This window comes from Argiope bruennichi, chromosome X1 (assembly GCF_947563725.1).
Source record: "Argiope bruennichi chromosome X1, qqArgBrue1.1, whole genome shotgun sequence".
Lineage (NCBI taxonomy): Eukaryota > Metazoa > Arthropoda > Arachnida > Araneae > Araneidae > Argiope > Argiope bruennichi.
The window spans coordinates 87,761,090-87,769,297 of NC_079162.1; the positions used below are offsets into that span (position 1 = coordinate 87,761,090).

Sequence of the window (8,208 nt, forward strand, 5' to 3'; positions counted from 1 at the left end):
AATAAAAAGATATAGAGAAAGAAAAGAAATGTATTTCTAAGAAACATTGCTACGCGCGTGTTGAAAAACGTATTACATCAAGTAGGCCAGCATGCACATGGGCATTTTAATAGGAAATCTTGATAGCTGCTCGAAGATTGTGAGTTCGATCCTCAGATTTCAACATACCCGAGTGCATTTTTAAACTTTTTTTTTATAATTTTTATTCTTTGTATATTTTCAATACTTCATTGCTTAAATTTCACCTCGCCGTTGCTTAAATTCGGAAAAAACTGCATGATAATACTTGGGAATATATTTTTCCATTTTAGGACGAACCGTTTAAGTCATAAAAAGTTCATAAATTTAATCGCAAGTATCTCCGTCAATTTTACAGATAACTCTAAGAAAGTTTATGTCTTTCTTATGGTGTAGTGTATATTTTTCTAACTGGACTATCTGACCTTTATCCTTTATTTTTTGAGTTATTTTTTGTAACTTCTTTATTTAACAGATAGAGGCGCTGTAACCTAATGTAGCAATTAATGTTGTCAATTTACTGTAGATACATATTATTTTTTGGCTGTACAAGACACCTTTTTGAGAATTTAAAAGGCTTAGTAGGATTTGAAGTATTGTGTATATATAATATATATTTTCCCATTAGTTTTTTTTATCTATTTTATGCTAAAATTCAAAAGCAAAACTATTTTATATCATTTTTTAAAAATTTATTCCGGAGGTAATAGTACACCTTAAAGAATTATTTTTTAAATTATAGTACAAACATTTAGCATTCTGAAATAAATTTGATTTGGGTTTTTTCCAAGTCTGACTTATTATCTAAACTATTAGTTTTTGGAAGAATTTAAAAGCTTGTTATACGGGATGTAACATTCTCAAATGGTTGTGAAGCACCAAAAATCAATATTTTTGTTGGACAGTTTTTCAGACAGCTGCTAAGCAATTTTTAGAAGGAATTTAAAAGCTTGTTATATAGAATGTAACAATTCAAAGTGTTGTGAAGCACCAGAAATTCAGTATTTTGCTCTGACTGCGTTTTGCATAAATTTATATAATTCAAAAAAAATTCCAGAATTTCATACTTTTCCAGAAAAGTATCAAAATTTGAAAGAATGAGGGTAAATTGGTCTGCAATTTTGTTTCTATCAAATAAATATTATGATTTAAAAATACGTATTAAATTCATCAAATATTTAAGCTGCTGCTAAAGTTTTCCCTTTTTTTAATGTTTTAAGGGATTTTAAATTTCATTTTTTGTTTTGCAACCATTTTTTTACATATCTGGTTCAATTAGCTCATGGATATCGTAGTAAAAGCAATTACGCTATTATTACGATATTAAGTAAAACATCAGAAATAACAAACTAGAAATTTTGTTTTAATTTTGTTGAATAAATTGCGCCGTCTTTTTCATCCATAGTGGAACATCCATTTAAAACTTGCACCAGTTTTACCCCTCTTTCGTCTAAATCATTAACAACTTTAAATTTGTATTTATTTATTATTATTATTATTTTGCAAATTTTACTTAAGAATCGTCCCTGTTCCAAAGATCTGGACCATATGCTAATATCAACATTCCCTTTCTTTAATAAATTTAAAGAACTAATTAATTGTTATCATATTTAACTCTATTAACATATTATTCATTGCTATATGAACAACCCTTCGAACCCGTCATTATAGGATTACATTTTAAATGACTTCATTTGTAAATATTTACAACAAAGGTTTATTAAAAATTTGTTAAAAATAAAAGTCGACTACCATTATAGTATCAAAGATTAATGTCTAATAAAAGTATTCTGAAAAAAAATAGATGGTATTAAAATCTTTCCTAATACAGCAGGAAATGCATTAAAGTAAATAATAATTTTCTTTCGAAAATAATATTTTCCCGTTTCAATTTCTATATGAAGCGCTTTTATGGTGTCATATTAACGCTTTTTTTAAATCAAAATTGTTAAAATACTCGACTTTTCAGTCATATACCACAACTCAAAATTTCTTCAAAGTAATAGACGAAATGCCCTTATTTATGTATGCTTTCATTCCTTTGAAAATGTTTTTAAAATATTATACCATTAAATGAAGCACCAATTGCCGATAATGTGACCAATCATGCTTTGTTATACATAAACAAATATTTTTCATGCCGTTTACTGAGATACTTTTAAAGCTAATTATTATATCAATGAAAACATTTTAAAGGATTAAAATGTTTTCCCCCTCCATCGATACCGATATGATGAATTTGAATTCCTTTTGATAAAAACCACTCAAAATTCCTGATAATAGTCTTTTAATCCTTTATTTGTTAATACATCAAAGAGTGCATTCCCACTTTGCTGCATTTCGCTCTCACTATATTTCGATAAATATACTTATCCACCATTAAATTTTTCACGAATTTAAAAAAAGGCAAAGTTTAGGGTACTAGTCACTTGAGGTAACTATTGTTTTAAAACTGTTTGTAATATGAATTCGTACATATGATCATTTTTCAAGTATTTTGGGGAAAATTCGAATACAGTAGACTCTTTCTAATCTGACTTATACAGAACCAGACACCTTCCGAAGGGAGAATATCTGGACTATACAGAATTATACAGACATCACTGGTTTATATAGTGGTGAATGTTTCTTCGAGTGGGGCACGGACGAACAGTATAATAGAGTGAAAAATACTTACTGGTTATAAATGTTAAGGTTTTGAGTTGGAGTACTTGAGGCCGCGGTGGCCTGGTGGTAAGGTCTCGGCTTCGGAACCGGATGGTTTCAGGTTCGTGACCCAATTCCATCGAAGAACCGTCGTGTAAGGGGGTTTGTTGCACGTTAAATCCGTCATGACCAAACGTCCTCCCGCTGGTGTTGTGTGGTGTGGAGAGGGGCGTGCCATCTCAGGTGTCGTCCTCGTCATCTGACTGCGGTTCAAAATGAAGAGGTCCGTCCCAAAATAGCCCTAGTGTTGATTCAAACGGGCCGTTAATATAACTAAACTGGAGTACTTGAAACAGTCTATGTTCTGAAGGGTGAAAGTAAAAAATTTTCATCATCAAAGAACATGTTCCAACAAGTACATTCGACAAGTGGGGTTTAGTTTAGTTATATGAACGTCCCGTTGTAAAGCAACACTAGGGCTATTTGGGGGCGGACCTCGTCATTTTGAACCGCAGTCAGATGACGAGGATGACATCTGAGCTGGCACCTCCCTCTCCACACCACAGCACACCAGTAAGAATTAGACAAGTGGGAGTGTATGAGTAATGAGTGTTGGACTAGAAACAGGCCACTGTAAAAATGTAAATCCGAAAATGCTGGATACTTTTGACCATATTATGTACCTAAGTTTAATTCCAGGAATAGAGTTGCCTTCTCGAAAATCATTCAGGGCAACTGTGGCCCTTCGTTTGTGTTTCTCTTTTAGAATATCTTTCTGTAGCCAGCCCGATTTCAGTGAACAATTTTTAGTTAAAGTTCAAAACCGTTTACTAGTTCTGAATAGTTCCAAAACAACGTGAGAATAGAATTTGAAATCTTCCAATTAAAATACTTCTGTTTCTTAGCATAAGTAGGAATAATACCGTTTCCTCTCCCGTCCCTGCAAAAGCTAATAAAATGAGATGCGACCCCTTTCTACATTTAGCTATTATTCAATGCAAGAAAGAAAAATCACTATCGACAAGATAATAATTACATACTACGAATATCTTAATTCTGAAAATATTGCATAAAAAGGCACCAGTTCTATGTGAAATAATTTATATGAAACTCTTATGTAGCATAATTGATGGAATAAAGTGCAAAATGTGTCATATTAAAAAAGTTTGATTGAGCGAATGCGAGTGCATGAGATCCATATCTGCAACAATAAATTTCTCACGTATAAGTTGATGGCTCACGTACCTAAAAGCCATGAGGCCCATGCACGCACAATAAAGTTTGTTTCCCTTGCTTTACTCATCATGACGCTAATAATGAAGTTTTCTTCCTTTTCTTTACTCAGTATGGTACTAATAAAGTTTGCTTTCCTCTCTGTACTCAAGATCAAGCCAATCGAATTGAATGAATAAAATCCTTCAGGATGACACGAATGATAAAGTTTGTTTTCTTTGCTTTACTCAGAATGACTAATAATAAAGTTTGCTTCCCTTGCTTTACTCAGGATAACGCTAATGATAAAGTTTGTTTCCCTTGCTTTACTCAGGATGACGCTAATAATGAAGTTTGTTTCCCTTGCTTTACTCAGTATGGTGCTAATAAAGTTTGCTTTCCTCTCTGTACTCAAGATTAAGCCAATCGAATTGAAAGAGTAAAATCCCTCAGGATGGCACTAATGATAAAGTTTGTTTTCTTTGCTTTACTCAGAATGACTCTAATAATAAAGTTTGCTTCTTTTGCTTTACTCAGGATGACGCTAATGATAAAGTTTATTTCCCTTGCTTTACTCAGGATGAAGAACAATTAGATTGAATTTAAAAAAAATAAATTTCAGCTTCCTGAATCAAGATGTTCAATACTTTTGTCTGTGATATCTGTTGAAACTTGTATTATCTTTGAGATATCTCGTGGTTCGAAAAAATAACTAAGTGTATCATAATAAATGCTTTGAACAATTTTCGCGTCCATTATCTAAGTTTAAAGTATTTGAATCTCAAGTTTTGTCAAATATATTTGAGCCGCCATTTTTTTCGCGTGTCTTCATAATTTGTTTAACATTTTGCCTATTCATTGATTATTGTATTTTTTATTATCATACATACTGCATATTGACCATGAAACTTCCATTATGTTGTTTTATTGATGTTTTGCTTCTTTTTTTTTCCAGGGAAACAGGAAGCACCACAACCAAGTACGGGTGTGCATATGTGTGTGTTTAAAAGTGAATTCAAGATATCACATATCTAATGTTTCAGATCACTTCTTCTTCATTCAAATGAAGAGCAACGTCTTAAATTGTTTGATTTGTTGTATTTGACGTCCATTTTGTGTAGAAAATGTTTATTTGCTCACAGTGGCGGATTTCCTACTATGGCAGTTGCTTCGAGCTACTAGGCTAAGAGGTGACCAAAACTTGCCGATTGAAAAAATGTTTAGTCTAGTTGCCAAATAAATAAAAATTTATAAATTCTATGAATTATAATTAAAATTTTCTGTTTTTCAATACAATTATTGCATTATATTACGATCAAATATAATTGTTACGTCTGCTTAGTTATTACAGCATTTATATCACGATTCTCCTTAAATAATATAGCATACGAACGCAGATGGCGCTTAAATATGAATCACAATAAATATATACATATATAAGGGCGGATTAAATGTAAACGAAACAGATGCCGCAGAATGAAATGGCATAATTTATTTTTAAAAATAATCGCCACATTTACACAAGCACTTGTCCTACTGGTTCACTAAGTGGTGGTACCTTGTTCACAGAAGTCGTTTGACTGCGATTGTACGCAATTTTGAACAATAACCATGATTTTGTTGACCGAATTAAAAAGGGGACGTTTCAATATCTTTTTCAGAAAAAAAAACATTTGAAAATCGTATGTTAAAAGATCGGAACTATATGATAGTCGTTCCAACATTGTTCGCCAAAGCATCGCCATCTTGCTTAGTGTGCGAGTGGCTATGCATTGTCTTGGAGCAAAGCGGCTCCAGTGAATACGGAAATACTTGCACCATTTCTGCACATGAATCAATGACAGTGAACTTTCTCCGTACACTTCTTCATCCATCAATGCGATTCTCAAAATCCAATACCTTCTGCCACTAAAACAAATAGTGTCCATGACTTTGCTGTCTGAATTAGAAAGGCGACATTTAAATATCTTTTTCAGAGGAAGAAGCATTTGAAAGTCACATGTTGAAAGATCGGAACTATATGGTGGGTGCTTCAACATTGTCCTCCAAAGCTTCGTCGTCTTCCTTAGTGTGTGAATGTCCATGTATTATCATGGAATAAAACAACTCCAGCGGATGCGTAAACGAGCCAATGACAGTGAGCGTTCTCCATACACTTCTTAATTCATCAGTGCAATTCTCAAAATCCAACATCCTTTGCCAATAAAAACAGTGTCCATGACTTTGCTGTACGAATTAGAAAGGCGACATTTAAATGACTTTCTCAGAGGAAGAAACATTTGAAAGTCACTTGTTGAACGATCTGGACTATATGATAGCGAGGCGCCATGTATTGAAATGGAGCAGAACCACTCCAGCGAATGTAGAATCGCTTCCACCAGTTCTGCACATGAGTCAATGACAGTGAATTTTCTCCAGTGAATGGCAGTGAATCCACCGATGCCTTTCTCCAACTCCAACAACTTTTTCCACAAGAAATAACTTCTGAATAATATCACGTCTCTGTTCTTTAATGCAAGATAATACAGACACTGTTGAAATGCAGACCGATTGCTGGACGAACTGCTGGTCTACCACAAATGCATGTCAAGTGACCCTGTGCGATTATCTAGGGAAAATCCATTCTACGGTAAGGAACATCTTTCTTATCTACCACTTTACACGCCATCTATCGACGCAATTATCAAATTCCAACACCTTCTGCGATTAAAAAACGGACATCATGTATCTGTTCTTTAATCACAAGCATTATATAGATGCTGTTGAAATGGCAACCGATTGATTAAAGGATGATACTGTTGGGCTACCAGAAATACATATCAAGTGCGACTAAAGGTCAAATCCGTTCTTCAGTAGAGGATATCTTGCATATCTTCCGCTCTACTATTACACACCATTTATGTAATTTATCATAATTTGGTGTATTTTTGTGTAAGTATAGCTGTTGTTCCCTTTTCATTTGATCCGCCCTTATACGTTTTTACCAAGTTACTAAAATAAAATAATAACAGTTTTATTTATTTTAAATTATGTTGAAATATGAAACCAAAAAGGAACCTCAAAATGAGCTCAGCCTAGGGCTGGGAAATGCCTAAATCCGCCACTGTTTTGTCATTTCTTAAAGAAGGACCGCGAGTCACAATAAAGGAGATAAATGGAATTTGAAAAGTCAATCTGCATGAAAACTTTAATGCATGAATTGTTTTTATTTCTTTTCTTGTATGTTTTAAAATTAATTGAAGATGTTCATATTTAATATGAAGCAAGGTATATTATCTGTTGCTATTACCATAAATACGTGATTTATATTTCTGTGTTGTACTTGACTGTACGCATGTGTATTTATCTATTATCAATGTAAAAATTGGACATGAATTAACAATTTACTGACTGTTGTGAAGTTGTAGTGAAAACAATTTAAAGTAATTCTGCTGTTAATTAAACTAAATTTTAAAAAAAAGTTGAATGTTTTGAATGTCTCTTGTGATGTAGTTTTGTTCTTCTAGTATTGTTGTTTCACCGGTGTCGAAATATTTTGTACCAGTTTTTTCTAAAAGCTAATAAAGTGTTTTTTGTTTTACAAATGAAATGACTGGCTTGCTCTTTTAGATTTTAATTTAATACTATGCAAAAACAGAAATCATCCCTAAAAGTCTGAAAAGTAGTCTAGAAAACCATATACATAGATGAGTATATAATTCAATCTGTGAACGAATATGTTATATAGTGAGTATTTATTTCAAGCAGATAGTTTCTCAAAGTCCGTAGAGAGATACACATAATGAATGCCTGGAAGTCTATTGAAACAAATGCAGCACTCTTTTTGCTGACTTTCTACATAAGAACCTTACTATAACATGAAGCCAATTTTTGTTTACCGGCGTGGGAGAAAATCGCCATTTGGTAGCGGTGTCACCATGTGACAGCCGTCTGGAGTCATCGTCATTGGAGAAATGCTAACCGAACAAGAAGCTATTCAGATGATTGTTACTGAGAGTAGGATATGAATTCCTTGTGTACAACCGACCACCCGAACACCACTGAACGAAGCAGTATCGACAGGATTTGTTGTAGCAGACTGCTGTCTTCATCATAATCCGTCCTTAACACCGGTCGATTCACCGAACTGACATCCTCTTCAAGGTGGTTGGTCCTCAGCCACAAAGTGGTCAATCTCTGGCCTTCCTTCTCGTCTTCAAGTACATTAACAAGGTTAAGTTAAACAAGGAGCAGGCAAGTATTATATGACCTGTAGGCAAGATGGACAAACATTTTACAATAGAACCTCTGCAGTAGTTAACGAACATGCAGCGCTGGATGAGAATGACAACT

At 33.5% G+C, this 8,208-nt stretch overlaps 1 protein-coding gene across 2 annotated transcripts in view; it reads left to right on the forward strand.

Annotated features, from left to right (window-relative positions):
• The window catches only part of LOC129958396 (delta-sarcoglycan-like), a 406,890-nt gene extending 399,463 nt beyond the window's left edge, over nucleotides 1-7,427 (forward strand). For both annotated transcript variants that reach the window (XM_056070868.1, XM_056070867.1), the window contains one exon: nucleotides 4,832-7,427. The gene's annotated coding sequence lies outside the window, so the exon portion shown is untranslated. The remainder of the gene's footprint in view (nucleotides 1-4,831) is intronic.
• Nucleotides 7,428-8,208: the final 781 nt, after the last annotated feature.